This window comes from Polypterus senegalus, chromosome 2, assembly GCF_016835505.1.
Source record: "Polypterus senegalus isolate Bchr_013 chromosome 2, ASM1683550v1, whole genome shotgun sequence".
NCBI classification, from domain to species: Eukaryota; Metazoa; Chordata; class Cladistia; order Polypteriformes; family Polypteridae; genus Polypterus; species Polypterus senegalus.
The window spans coordinates 57,640,919-57,656,679 of record NC_053155.1 but is presented as its reverse complement, the minus strand read 5'-3'; the positions used below and the strand labels follow the sequence as shown (position 1 = coordinate 57,656,679).

The 15,761-nt window shown below is 36.4% G+C and overlaps 1 long non-coding RNA gene across 1 annotated transcript in view; it reads right to left on the bottom strand.

The window, feature by feature from the left end:
* The window catches only part of LOC120522946, a 28,233-nt gene extending 13,147 nt beyond the window's left edge, over nucleotides 1-15,086 (bottom strand). The window contains exons 1-2 of the long non-coding RNA XR_005632537.1: nucleotides 14,923-15,086; nucleotides 1,159-1,281 (exon numbers count right to left, since the gene is read on the bottom strand). This is a non-coding gene — a long non-coding RNA (uncharacterized LOC120522946). The remainder of the gene's footprint in view (nucleotides 1-1,158; nucleotides 1,282-14,922) is intronic.
* Between the last annotated feature and the right edge of the window lie 675 nt (nucleotides 15,087-15,761).

Below are 15,761 nucleotides of genomic sequence, written 5' to 3'. Positions count from 1 at the left end.
AGCAGTAAAGTGGTGATTCATCTTTGTGCAGTGGAACATATTAAGAGCCTTTGATATGCTTGTAAAATGACTTGGGAATATACTGTATGAAGGATTCTTAGGTTTTATACTTAAATATGTAATATCAGGTCTCACTTAAGCTACCTGTGATCACACCAAAGTGAATTTATTTAAGTAGACCAAATCCTGAGTGGGCATCCTTGGTTAACACATTTCCCTATGCCTAAGAGACATGATATCTCAATTGTCAAATGTTTGTGATCATCATGAGACCTGCAATGGCAGTACCCTTTCTAGGTTCTGCTTTAAACCTTTTCATACCTCAACTAAGATTTTACCTAAATAGACTCCAACACTCTGTAGAAAACAAATGAATAAATATTTTTGTGTGCTACTTATAATTTTAAGCAACGGTCAAACTGAAATTTGTAGGTTTCTATTTGTAGTTGGAGTACAAGAAAAACAAGAAGAAGGGTTGGGGCACCAGAGAGTAGCCACGTTTAATAGCCAGAATGATTGGAAGGGTCTGAAAGAAAATTAAGAATACATCTCCTCTTGAAGGCTTGGTCCAGAGTGATGAGGATGCAGAAGGGGTGGAAGGATTGTTACCTCTGACATTGTGGCTCCTCCAGGTCATACTTCTACATTCTGTCACAAATGGAACCCAGGCTCATCACAGCCACCCCAAATTCTTCCCCATAATATTACATAACCTGAGACAGAGCCCCAACCTCTTGTGCTTGACACATTACAATGTTGTTACATTTGGCATATTATATACTGTAGTAGTGTCACAGAGAGTAGGACTTTAGGGACCTTCAAAAATCAAATTGGTGTTATTTCGGAGAAATTAGGTGAATAGGATTGGATGGCTTTATTGGGCTGAATGGCCTGTTCTCATCAACATTTTTTCAATGTTTTATTATGTCTAGCTAATTAGAATGTATTGCAATGAACAAAGAGATCAGAGAAATATAGTGTCAGAAGTTTAGCTCCATTGTGATGGGTTATATGTTGTTTAATCAAGGCAGGCACATATGCAGTATTAAAGAACAGCTCCAGAACAACAAATATTCACAACATTCCTGTCTCCTGTCCTTTTCATTAGTGCAGGATGATTGCAGCACGTTGCACCATACCAGTTTTATCATTTACTACCTGAGGTCCCCTCTACGATACGCAGTCTCTCATTTCGCAATGCTGACTCTTCCTTCCTCTGTGTCTTGACTCCTTAAAATCTCCCACGGTTGCTGACATATCCCCATAACGAACTCCCAGAGGCTGTGGAGAATAAGAAGAGGACATTTATATAGTGTTTTTCACACTACCCAAGGTGCTTTACATACAGTAGAGAAGGGAGAGTCACTTCAACAACCACCAATGTGCAGCATGCACTTGGATGAAGTGAAGACAGCCATTTTGCACCGGTACGCTCAGCTGACATCATTGAAAGAGACAGTTAACCAGTTAGGGACCACTGGATGGCCAGAATTAGCAGGTCATGGTGCACAACTTAGCCAGGACATCAGGAAACACTCCTTACAAAGGATGCCCAGGGATCTTTTATGACCACAGAGAGTCAGGACCTCTGTGTTACATCTCATCCAAAGGATGGAGCCATTTTTACAGTACAGTGTCTCTGTCACTGCATTGGGATCCATACACAGAGCCATAGAGTAAGTGTCCCTGTTTTGCCTCACCAGCAGCAGCCCATGCTTTTTGTAGACGGTCTCCCATTCAAGTACTGGCAGGGCCTAAACATGCTTAGCTTCACGTGAATTACCTGTTCTGAAGTACATGTGGTATTTCTTTTGGCATAACAGGCACAGTCTAGAATGTATGAGGTCACTCCAGGTAACTGGCTCCATCTCAGTACTCAGTCTGCCAAAAGCCACAGTATTAATAATTTAAAATACATTAGCTGGCACTTATGTACCTTTCCTTAAAATATGTCTGAATATGTCTTATTTTTAAATAAAATATTTTTCCTGCAGCTCCTATAGAACAAAGTTACCAAGATGAAACTGTCTGAAGAACAACTTTACAAAATTAGTTTTTTAGGCTTTCCGATTTCCTGAAGTCTTAGGGTTTGCTTTATTGAATAATCACAATAAATATTCTGCTCACAGCCCACATCTTTCTTAAGGGATTATATTAATGTTTTAATCATTACAGGCATTCCAATTCCCAAATTAATTTATTTTCTCATGCAAAAAATGACATTTCTAAAATAGTCACACTTTATCAAGGATAAACCCTTGATTAGCTTCAATCAAAACTGAACAACTCATTCTAATTTAAATTTCTGAAAAATGTTTATAAATTAAAATATAAAAACTGGGAAATGTTATCTAATGAGATAAAATGAATGAATGGTTTTGGATTAGTTAACAAGACAGTTTCATATAGAGCCATGTGTAAAAATACCATGCATTACACAGCAGTGCTTTTTGTAAAGATATTTTCTCTTGTAGTCCTCAGTCATCTCTTAAATTTTTGTTCAGATCCATTTTTTAGAAACAATAAAAAATTGCCATAATGACGTGCTAATTTAATAGTTAAAATTAATGTTCTTCCTAAAAACATACACGGTATTCATTACCCTCTGTCCATTGCTGACTTATTTATGTCCATATGTAAATTCCATGCATTCAAAACATCTCTTACATATATTTCTCTTCTGGTTCGTCCTGCTTCCTCTTCAAACCCGGTCCCACCCACAGGCAGCCCACACGGCATTTCTCAATTCCTATTCGTCCTCTTCCAAATCCTTCTCTACGCTGCCTGTGACCTCCCATACACCCCCACGCTGCTTTTCTCGAGTCCTATTCCTCCTTCAGACTACCGCGTTCCCCGCTTCTCTCTCATGACCCCATTGTTGTCATGTCACTGCCCGATATCTAGTCTGACTACGTGACCTTTCACTTTGACCATATCTGCGCCTGGGAGTCTTTTCTATAGCCTGCTACAGGAAGGTACTCTCTCGACCATTGCCATTGGTTTCACTCCTTGCTATTTCCGTTATACTGCAACGGTTGTTTCCTAAGCCTTTGTTATAAAATGAATGACAGTATCTTCTCTGTCGATGGGTTTTTGTACAATGTCATCTGTGTTCCAAGATCCGGCAACTGACTGTTCCTATCAGTGGGTTATTTCTTGACACAAACGGTTGTCGAAGGCAATGCTCTCTCACTATGACATAGGACAGTAGATTTCGTTGCATCAAATTGGGACAGATTTGGAGATGTTCTTCCTGTTATTCTTTCCAATGCAAGTCGAAATATCACAACAAGTCATGAGTACTGACAATACATGGCAACATCTACAGTTTATGGTGGTGAAGCTGAAATTCAAGCTCTTTCCGAGATTAGATCTTTTGACTCATTATCTGTTGTCTCCAGCAAAACACCTATTCACAACTATGTCTTTCAAGAAGCATTTCTTTCTTCTTGATATCTGAATTCCTTTCTCACCGTTTTCCGTTCCTATTCTTACACTGCCATATGCTACAGCGGGTGTCCACTAGTTTAATAGTATTACACTTAATGCCCACTTCCTTCTAGTTTGAATTTCTACATTTCTCTGATTTGTCTTAACTGATGAGAATTGTGAAAATGGAAAAAAAAAACATTACAATAGGGGACCATGGTAAGTACAGTATGTGATATTTCCAAATTCGTATATAGGATCAGAGGCAAGGGTAGAAAGAACTGTGTAGGGAAACATAAAAGATGGAAGCAGCCAAAAGAATTTAGTTAATGAAAAACCAGAGATTCCTGAAAAAGCCTGACTAGGGACTGAAAAAGCTTTCAGTGAAGCTTTTTTACAATTGTGAGCTCAATGTGCTGTTTAAAATCCCACAGAATGTCAGGAACATGGAGAGAACCTTAGGATAAAGTCCCAAAATCAGTAACCAAAAGCCCCACAAGGAGAAGGATCTGTCAGACTTTGGTTAATGAATATAAAAGGACAGATGAAGATTCATTATAAATTAAAATATTCATTGCAAAAAAATACACTTTTTTAAAAAACCTCTAGAGGTCTATAGAGAGCACAAAAGGCAAACCAAGAGGTGCCTGAAATAGGCAACCCCTAAGCAAACAAATCCCAAAACACAAATCCAGGAGAAAGGTTTGGAAACACCAAGGGTTCTATATCCACTTAATCCACACAAAAAAATCAATAATTCTTAAAACTCACCAAAACTGCCAAATACATTCAAATGAACCGCAAGGGACTACTTGTTTTGCCAGGGTTGAGAGCAGTCACTTGACCATGATAGGCAGGAGGGACCAACCACAAGAAACATGGAACTTAGCAGAAGATACGTAGGCACATAGAAAATAAATGATCAACAATAATAACAAAAGAGTCAAAAATGAACAATAAAGGACAGAAAAAAGAAGCCCTGGCTGAAACATAACATGAACCTATTTCAAAGGTAAAAATAGCATTGAATATATCTGACTACCGCTTCTGCACCAACAGTAGCAACCAGAACCGTAAACTGGGACAAGTCTGGCAACCTTCTTTCAGGAATTTCTCCATTATCAGTAGGAACTTTATAATAGGCATTGACATTGAGGATATGGAGAAATGAGTATGGTTCTATTTTTTCTTTAATTGATTTATTTTTATTTTGTTCAACATGTATTCACTCTTTTATGCTCTGTATGGTGCCTCTTTCAGCTACACCATATAATATTTAGTATTTTGAAGCTGAAATATTCAAGTCAGGTAGAACACAATAGAAAGAGATTGCTAATTCAAATGTTTTGAGAATGACTGAAGTGCATGGTCCATGTCAAGGCTTTTACACTGCATTTCAGTAAAATAATTTAATCATTGTTATGGCCAAGCTTAACCTCTACTTTGCAGTGCCGGTTATGAGTGATATTACTGTAATGGTGTGAAAAAAACATTTCTGATGGAGTTTTGTGTAAAATGATTAGGAGAATTTTGAAATGTTCATAATGATTAAATGCAAAAGGAACCGAGACAAGGACCAGAAAATTTGCATTCGTGCACTAGAAGCATTTCAGTGATGGCAGTACAAGAGTAAGGGATGGCATTTGATCTGATGAAGAGGTTAAAAAAGCTACAGTTGATGCCATAATGCTATCAATGAATCCATCACTGTCCGTCTTTGAGAAGCTTTTGCAGTGTTGCAAAACATTTATAGCATGTGGAGGAAGGTACTTTGAAAAAGAAATGCTCCACAAAACAGATAAATCTTCAGATCTGGAATGTCAGGTACAGTCTCAGAACTTTTCCAATAAATCCTGAAGGACAGTTGCAAGCAGTGCACACAGTACTGGCACCTCTTCCAATTTCCAGCTACAGTACCAGCAACCTTTCTTATTAATGCTATACCTGCAGTGCTTGAAGCTTCACTGAGAACACTCTCTCTCAATCTTCAATCCAATGTTACTGTATTTCACCACTCAAAGTTTCACGGGGACATCCCAGACACTCTTTGATTGAATATAATTGTATCCCAGAGTTAGAATTTACACGAGTACTCTACCTAGAGTAAACGTACCAGTGTATTACTGTGCTTGAAATTTCATGGGGGCACACCCCCTCCTCCCTTGCTCATTGATCAAATACTAGTGGTTCAAGGTTATCAGAGTGCCTCCAGTAATTTGGTTCCACTTGAAGCACTGAATTCAGATGTTTAAAAACAGCATGAAGCTCAGTAGTGTTATTTTGCTGCTGTCATGAAGTACATCTACAAAGGGCAATGTGTATAGAATTTGAATAGTATACAAAGCAATTCTTAGATTTTCAAACTTTCTGATGCCGGCCTAATGCAGGTACAATGAGGCCAAGGCAGGCACTTCCTAAACGAGCATGTCAATTCCTTTCAAGCTCTTTAAAGTCACAGGCACACAAAAACTGAAGGCAGTTTTTCAGAAATGAGACTTTGTCTGATTTGGAGTGTGACATTGTCATTAATGACCTTTCTGAGAGCCCCAGAATCCAGAGGTTTATTTTCCAAGGTTACTGTTAGCTAGAATGTTCCCTCATTCGTTGTCATACGGGTGCATCTCATTTTTAATCGACTTTATACTGTCATTATTTCCTTACATCAATCAAATTGAAGCTGTGCAGATATTTTGAGTGTTCATGTATGTCAGGTTTGTAAGTTTTAGCAACTGAATCTTATAGAATTGCATAATTGTATGGCCTTTCTGAGCCTGTACTTTGTGAAGAGCACTATATAAAAAACAAATCAGACTAATTAAATTAAAACACAAAACAATGGATAATGACCAAAATTGCAAAAAAATACTAAATATGAATGATGACCTGCCAGAGTGGAGTTGCTTTTCACACAATAATAAAGAAGGACTAATGTTGTCAGAGCAACAGGGTTTTACAGCTCAGTCCTAAGTCACCCGTGAGACTTTGATTTTCACTTGGATGGATTTGGGTCCAGTGCCTTATGTAATTGTCTGGATTTTTGATCCTCTTAGTGAGTAGTGTAGTGTAGTAGTAGTATTGAAAAACACAGCAGGTGTAAATGGGTTATACAGAGGACCCAGTCAGTTGTCCTGAAATTGTTTATCTTGGTATTATGTTATGTTAACTCAGAAACTAAATCTAAAGTATGGCTGCAGGTAAAAATTTCCTGGAGAATCATGTTTATGGAGTCAAGAAATCTGCAAAACAAGAATATCTGTCATGTATCGGCCATGGTTTTATGTCTTTTTTGTTTGCCTTAGATTATTTTATGTAAATTATGCACATATTCTTTATTGTTGACTTTGTCTATGGATATCAGTTGCCTTTGCTATGTTCCATGTGTTTTGTGGGTGGTCCCCCAAGAGGCAGGGCCACCTGCCAATCACTGCTGGGGACTGCCCTCTGCAGGGTCTTCCACAGTTCATGGCAGTGGTGAGTTTCATTGGTTTTTGTGTTGTGCTTGTGTTTTTAGAATTTTGACCTTCATCCTCAATGTTTAATTACATTTCTTAATTACTATGTTGTAGCTTGTTTGTGCGGGATTGCCTTAGTGTTTTTTGGACAATTCCTTTGATACTTGTGCTCCACAGAGCTTCATTGCTACTGAAGAGCATTTTGAGGATAATTTTTATTTTATAAAGATTTGGTGTTTACCATTATTACTAGCCAGGGTTTGATTGTGATATTTGGGCATTTTTTGGAAGTGGTTTTGCAACTTATTGGGACTTGTGTACTTTGGGAGTCCTCAACGAGTGATATGAATAAGGTCCCAAGGATTATTGTGAGCACCTAAACTGGGAGACACTAATGTGAGATTGCCTTAAACAGAAATCAATGGAACAAAAGTCAAAAACCCAAAGCATAACTCTAACTGCCTGGTGTTCACCCGAATTTCACCACTATAATAAGAAGAGAAAGAATCTTTTACTTGGCCTCCAAGAAATGCAGGACTTCAGCAGTGCGGCTATAGTTAAACCAGAGGTAATTGGACTGACTACCAGATTGACCCGTGAAGCCGAGGAACCTGACTAATCAGAAAACACAGTGCATTAAGATTCTGCTGATGCCATTGATCATATAACAGCTTGACCACAGATGACAGCCCTCATGATCATGTGACGAATAACACAACAACAAAAAAAAAACTAAAATCTACAATATACAACAAAGACAATACCTACATGCATTTTCACGTATTCCTGCACATTTATTGTATACCTATCTAATGGAGGTATTGCTCTTTTTTGTCTTTACCGTTTTGTAGCCTATTACTTTTTTCTGATCTGAGACGTGTAGATCTCATAATTATGGCAAAGTTTACTCTTCAGGGATAATCTATTTTAAAACTGACCAGCAATTTAACTCTACACCCAAATCACTTCTGGAATTAGGTGCAAAGGAACCATAATATCCAAGTACCCTATCACCGAGAGTCCCAGAGCTCTCAACACACCCTGAACTGAACAATGTCCCTTGACCTCCACTCTTTTGGAAACTGTTTAACAAAACTAAAGCGTCCACAATTAGCAATCAATGAATATTTCTTGTCTCACTTGCAACACCTTTGCAACTCTCCATCATTCTGGCCAGATGCTGTGGCCTCTGTTCCCTGTCCACACCTTTGTCTCTCACACTTCATGTTGGAATTTTTCTGATCACACCTATTTAGTGGGTCACCCTTGGATAATAAGGCACTTTTAGTAGTATTGAATATGTGGTTCTTATTTTCACTCTTTATCAACTATTTCAAATAAAAAAACAAAATACTGAAAATAAGAATATGGCAGTGTTCAACTATCTCCGAAATCTCATCTTTAAAAATTCCTTGGAAGAGTAGTACTTGTGATTCCATTGTTAAAATGTAAAGATTTATATTTGATTTTTTTTAGTAGCTACTGGTAATTGTCATAGCTGGAACTAAGAATCTCCGAAGTTTACGTAAGCCATATGCCTTAAAATAAATAGGCTGTGGATTTTTAAATTCATATTTTGATATATGTTTTGACATGAAAGCAAAAGTGATAGCCTTGAATATGTTAAAACATAAACACAGGCTTACTGTCAAGCGGATCACAAAAATTGTTGTTTTCAGCTGACAAGGAAGGCCAAGTGATGGCTTTTTCATAAATTCCTGACAATAACTGTCTGCATTCTGTTTTATTACTTCTTTCCATCTGCTTCAGACAAATTTAAATTAGAATTCTAGGCATATTAGCTTTACTTACAGTATACTTTTATTGATTTTTTATGATTTGGAAAGCAATTGTACTCACCTTTATTTTTACGCTAATCTCATTTGAGTATTGAACAAAAATAATAATGAAGTATAATTAAGTCATGGTATTTATTTATATAAAAATTACACTTTTTAAATTACAAAATACACAAAATATTTCAATATGTTGCAAAAATGACTACATGGCTAGATTCTGCAAATAGATGTGATAAAATGTTAGAAGCCATTCACAGTGTTTCTGCTGCACTTAAAACTTAAAACATTTGGAAAATAAACGCAGAGTTCCAAGTCATGGAACAAGACATTTACATTTTTTTACTCCAGCTCAGCAAAACTATTTCTTTCTTAATGGGTCAGTCGAAGGTATTTATATAAATCTTTATTTTAAAAAATTCAATCTATGATACAAAACGCTGTGGAGAGAATACACTGCACAGATCAATCACTAAATAATTTGATTCTTTAATTAATAATTATTTCCCATTTGAAACAAATTACTGTGATCCACTATTTGAGTAAGCTGTTGTGAACTATTTGATCTTTCATAAGAGAGGAACCAAAAAGTCAATATAGTTCCTAAAGCAAAGCAGAGGAATTTAATATGGAAAAGCATGAACAGTCTATACTGTATAGAGTGGTGTTTGATTCACCAAGTCTTCAAATCATTAAGTCGAAAACATCCTTAAGAACAATTTGCTAGAGAACCTAAACAAAAGGTATTTCCTTTCAAAATAACATTTAGGCATGTGGCTTTATCTTAATGCCTACAGTCAGTCAAACATGGAGTCATAACAACGGAGATTCACAAAAGCAGGAGCAATTAAGTAATCAACACACACAACAAGAATGAGAAAAATGAACAAACACAAAATGAAAATTAAGCAATAAGATTAGTGACTAAATTTCAACTTAAGAAAATTAAAACAAACCCAGCCCTAGAAACCTTATATTCCCAGACTAATTACACCTGAAATGGTACTTAAATAATTAAGGTCTGTTAAAAGAAAATGGCAAACCAAGAAGCAAAAGAAAAAAATGCAAGAAAACTAAAGAAAGAATCATAATGAAATGGTATATTTACAAAGAAAATCTCAAAATCTAATTAATCCTTAACTACTCACGCTTATGTATTTTGTACACTAATCTGTTATTTTTGTCCAGCATCATTTTACTTGAACCTATTGCCAGTATCCCCAATATATTGTCAGCTTGACTCACTACAAGTACAGTGTAGCAATGGTTTCCCTCCAATGTCTCTCCAGCCGTTTTTATGAGTGGATGCACAATGACGAGTTCTACCCCACGTGAGTACTTCCGTATGTATGACAACGGCGAGATGTTCTTCTTGCAATGACTTTGTCTGTGAAGAACATTCAACAGCTGAAGTGAAATGTGATCCATGTGCAAATCCTTCAGTGGATGAAAGTGTGACCGATGACGAATGAACACAGAAGAAGAGGACCAGATTTATTTTCAGATAGTCCTTGACTGTGTCATACTATTCAATAATATAGTATTACATTATTTTAAAAACATGTACAATTTAAAATTGTTGCAGTATTTTATATTACAGTCTCACAGTGTGTATATAAATAGCCATTTTAACACTGGTGCATAAAGTACCCTACGTGAGTACTTATGAAATGAGAAATAGTGCAAGTAGTTAAGGGTTAAAAAATCAATAAAAGGGAAAAACTAAACATTGAATATTGGAAATGAACTAAATGCTAATTAAATGATGTAGGGCTAAGATCCCAAAGAACTATGAAAAGTATGAAAGAAAACCAAAAGCCAATGACAGGAAAATGAAAAGCAAACCAGAAGATAAAGAAAAATACTCAAGAAAGGACTCCTCTTTTATGTATCCTCAGATGACTGTGCTAAATTAGCAGCCGCATTTTAGAATGAGTCAAACTTAGAAATCTGTTCTCTCTGGCTCTGATTTTATTTGAAAAGGCGTGGGGAAAGGGAGTAATAACCAGCTGTGAAAAATATAATGATTAAATTAAAAGGGAAAAAACAAAAGGAAGAAAAGATGGAGCTCCTGCAAAATAATGGCACCAGCACCGTATCGTTTTTTGTGTTCCTTGGATTATTGCTTGCCAATTTATGCACAGACTCAGGCCTGAAAATGTAGGGTTTGATGAGCAAAGTAGGTCCTCACAGGCTCCACAGCAATGGATTATTTTCTTTTTCAGGCTAGCAGTTGGGTTCTTTAGTGCTGCAGTATACTCCATGTGTTGCCCTGCATCAGTCAAAGCAACTCAATTTCACCATCTCTTTGTTATGAGTGATTCTGATTATTTTTCGAGTCCTTGCAATGTATTGTTTGGAGGCCTGTTAGTTATGAAGACTATATTTATGGACTTCATCACAAAAGAAAGTCAAAATGGGAGGAAAGTCCTTAAATAACCCTGGCCACAAATAAAACTTTTAGTTATTTAATTTATTGAATTAACTAAGAAGAAACAGACTGAAAAATAATAAAATCAAGAAAATAAAAAATACAAAGTACAAATGCTACATTTGGAAACATGCAAAACTATATTCAAAAGTAACAAAACACATGCAAAAAGACAAATTTTCAAACATTCAAAAAACACAAAAATACAAGAAGATGATATACCAAGTCTCAAATCCAAAATTCTACAGCACAAAGCAAAAGATCAAAACCCAGAGAGTGCCAAAACAAAACAAAAACTGAGGCCAGAAGTGAAGGAAACTAAGAAAACATTTGGGAACAAGAGGATTAGTAGACCATAACGCAAGATTAATGTCACTGCATTAAAAGGTGGCTGAAAATTCCATATGTTTTGCCCAGGAGATATGCAACAACAAATCTGAAGCAACTGGGGTCTTTTAACTAATGACGGATCCCTCCCTATCATAATCAAAAACACTTTAACAATTAGAAAATTAATAAGCAAGGAAATATCATACTAGATATACTTAAATAAAATGATTAACAATAAAGGAGAATTAAAGTAGGACTAAAACAGAACACTACAGAAAAGAAGGCAAAAATAAAACACAAAAGATGCAAAAAAATACAATCCCCACGAGGAATCCACAAAAATAACACAACAATACTATAATTTAATGCTACTTTGTATTGTTTTCTAATGGCCATAGCCATCTTGCAGGTGCCAACCATCTTGAGTGGCAAATCTATTATTATGCAGATGTGTTTGTGCCATTGGCATCTCAGAATGTGTAAAGTTGGCAATGATCAGTCATAGGTGTTCTCTCTTTGGATCTAAAAATGACTTTAAAACTCCATCCATCCATTATCCAACCCACTATATCCTAACTACAGGGTCACGGGGGTCTGCTGGAGCCATTCCCAGCCAACACAGGGCGCAAGGCAGGAAACAAACCCCGGGCAGGGCGCCAGCCCACCGCAGTACTTTAAAACTGTTTGTCTTTAACATTAGTGATAACTAAAAGGCACGTCCAAGGACTTTCAGCTTTATTTTCTAAATGTTGTCCTGTTTCATTTAATGAGCAATTCTTTCTGCTCCTTAAATTTCCTTAACAGTGGTGGCTACATTTTGAGCCAGCTGGCACCTCTAGTTACATGGCGCTCGGTGGTTGTGAGTGCAGAAGTAGTCTTTTTGGTCCATTAGAAGCTGATGTTGATTGTTTCAGTTGCTCACAAAACCCCAATTACGATTTTGATTTCTTTAAAGACAGAACAGACTGCTGGATTAGAGTGTTGGCAAAATAAAATAGAATGAGGATCAAACAACATTTGCTGGTTTCTTTTAATGTGTTACCATTGGACACAAGTGAAAGGGGAAAAAATGCAAGAATATCAACTGGAAGGCATGCAGTTTTTATTATTTCACTTATCTTTTGTCTTTAGAGCTTATCATTAACACTTATTTATAGTTCTTTTATTCAGGTTACATAAACAAATTATGTTTTTTGGTCAAGACAAACATGCATTGACTTATAACCTGATTTTTGTATGAAAAAAGTCCCTATTTTCAATTTATCTGACTTATTTTTATAGTCTCTAGCACATGATCAATTGCTTTATTCTATAATCTTTTTAAACTAGATTTAGAGTATAAAACAATATATTCCCTATAATGAAATTTACCAGACACTTGCATTAGCTGCAGGCCATTCATTTACACTATATTATCATTATTTATCAGTGCTGTGCAACCTGCAAATGAGGTGGCAACAGAGCATTGCAGAGTTTATAAATGATCATTCTAAAGCAGATCCACTGTGCCAGGTTTAGATACACTAGCACATACAAAAGTAAAATTAAACTGTGGTTAGGATTAATGGTTTTTATGAATAAGGTAGTTAACTGGTTGATGTGCCTGGGACTAAGGATTTCTTTACTAAATTCTAGTTTTTTTCAGACAGAGGAATGTAAAACTTTTCATTTATAGCTAGGATTCATCCAGCCAATGGATATGTTGGTAAATGTATGAAGAAGAAAAAAAAAGAATCGTAGAATTGTTAAAGCAAGGCTCGCTTAAACAAGAACACCTCCCGTTGACACCATGAAAGACTCTACGTCCTTTATCCTGTATCACAAAGATGCCATTCTGGTCTTCTAAACTAAATTAAACATACAGAAAATGATAACAGTGATAAGCCTTATAGACGAATGAGCATGTTTGGTATGTCTTGCTTTATGGTGAGCTTTGTTTCTCCAGCTGACAATTACACTTTAGTGAATTTTTCCAGAATTTAGATGTTTTTGTTCACACTGATCTATAATCCGGTCCTCATGTTAACTGCACTGCCTGAAGCTGGCTTATTTATATTAGAATTATTTCATTTCATTGTGTTGGCTGGGATTGGCTCCAGCAGACCCCTGTGACCCTGTAGTTAGGATATAGTAGGGTTGGATAATGGATGGATATTAAGATAATTTCACAGTATGCAGGAGAGAGAAAAGTTACTTCCATAATTTGCTTCAAGTAGAATGACTACACTAACCCATTATTCTCTGACTTTTTAAACTCATCTTCTTCCATTCTAAAATGATCTCAAAATGATACTTCAGGGAATTATGACCACTCCAAGCCATAAGTTATTACATTGGTCACCAGATAAATATATGAAGCCTCAAATGATTTTGGCTGTCATACTTACACTCCAGAGCATAATTTATACCAACAAAAATAAATAAAATGTCAGCGCTAAAGCTCTGGGATGATATACAGTATCTGTACCATTGGTCTCAGCATTCAGATCAAGGCTGGAAGCACCCTGCACATTTCCATTAGGTATTTGTATAGAATCAAAGTTACTAACCCCTTTTTCCTTTTTCTTTTCTTTTGGTATCCTGCTATGGCATGTATTGCCTGTGCTACCTTGACCAGTTTATTCCTATGATCCTAGTAATAGAACGTCAGGGTGGGTGGAACCCAATGGTTTTACCATCTGCTTCTAACACTGACAGAATTCCCTGAAGATGATGGGTTCGGTGTAAGTGTAAAAGCGGAGAGAGGATGCTGACGTGAGTAGCACGGAGTATGTGGCACTTTCACAAAGACTCTAAGCTCAGAGAGCATTATACAAGGCACAACAATTACCAGCAATCATTTTGAGGTCCTAGAAAGTCCTGAGATATTTAAGCTACACACTCTTTAGCAGTCCCTAAGCAAAGTCCATCTAAAAACAGGGTATGCATTTTTGACACACACTCATAGGTTTATAGGGTTTTATTCTCATGTGTGTTGAGTGCAGTGAAACTGTTACTTGCATGTGCTTATAAACAACTTACTGAGTATAAGTGATGAACAACTTTACCTTGGAATCTTTTGTCCTTCCTTCTTCCAGTTTATAAGACTATCAGTCTAAAGTACTTTCCTAATGAAGAGGGATGCTAGCCTAATTTCATCTTTTGATCTCTGCTGTTCTTAATGATCTCCTATCTTGTTTCCAGAGTCTTTCAGTGCCTGAGAGCCATCATTTTGTTCTAAAGAGGATGGCCATGTAAATCATATACGTTCCTAAATCCTACCTGAACTGTGGAGGCTATATTGGATTAAAGAGAACCAAAAAATTGTCAAGTAAACGAATCCCATCCTTTATTTGTTCATTCCTATTCCTATGAAAAGAGGTAAGACTGCCTTTAAATTGTTCTATAAATAAACCTTTGCTTGTATACCCAAAAATAGAATATTTCCTGCTTTATGGCCATTTTCAGTGTGATGTTTCTAACAATAATGAAAGCAGCTTCTTACCTTAATCCTCGTTCACTTCATTTAATTTTCTCTTCTTCACACACCTCCTTCATCTCTCTCCCTCTGTCTCACATATGCATGCATCTCATTTAGCGTTCTGAGCTCTTCTGCCTTGTCAGCAGGGCACAGTCTGTGACTCCCTGCAGTGTAAGATCTGTATGCAGAGAAACAGATCAACACAAGAGACAGAGAGAGATGTGGGTATGTGCACAACGTGTGATCAAGGACTCCTCAACCTCTGACTTACTCTGCTTGCTGCCTACAACTAGCTCTCTATGAAGCTAGACCTATTTTTTCACAGTCTTCAACTACAAATAGTGGTTTGAGGATTTTGTGACTTCAGCTTTTTAGAAAAAAATACAGTACAATGTTTGAAAATAGGAATATGTTTCTTCTTTAGGGAAAATTACAACTTTCTCATCTAATCCTAATGCAGCTCTAACCTTAACTACTGGTGCAAAAACTACATAATTAATAAAATGAAGATCCTCAGTAAACACAATGTTTAATTTATTTGATTTTCATAAAACATTAACATTACTGGCCATTTACTCTTTACTCAGCATTTTAGATCAGATTAAATTATATTAGATTAAGTTAAATAAACTTTATTAATTCCAATGGGAAATTTGGGTGCATACAGCAGCAGAAACATAAAAAAACAAGGATAAAGACTCACAGGACAAATAATACTGCCAATCAATCAATCAACTGATAAATAAATGAATACATGGATATTGTGCTGCTATTTCAAAATGAACTTAACAAGTACTTCAGGAGGAAGCATTGAATTTGCCTGATAGCAGCGGGCAGAAAAGACCCCCAGAGGTCCTTCTTAG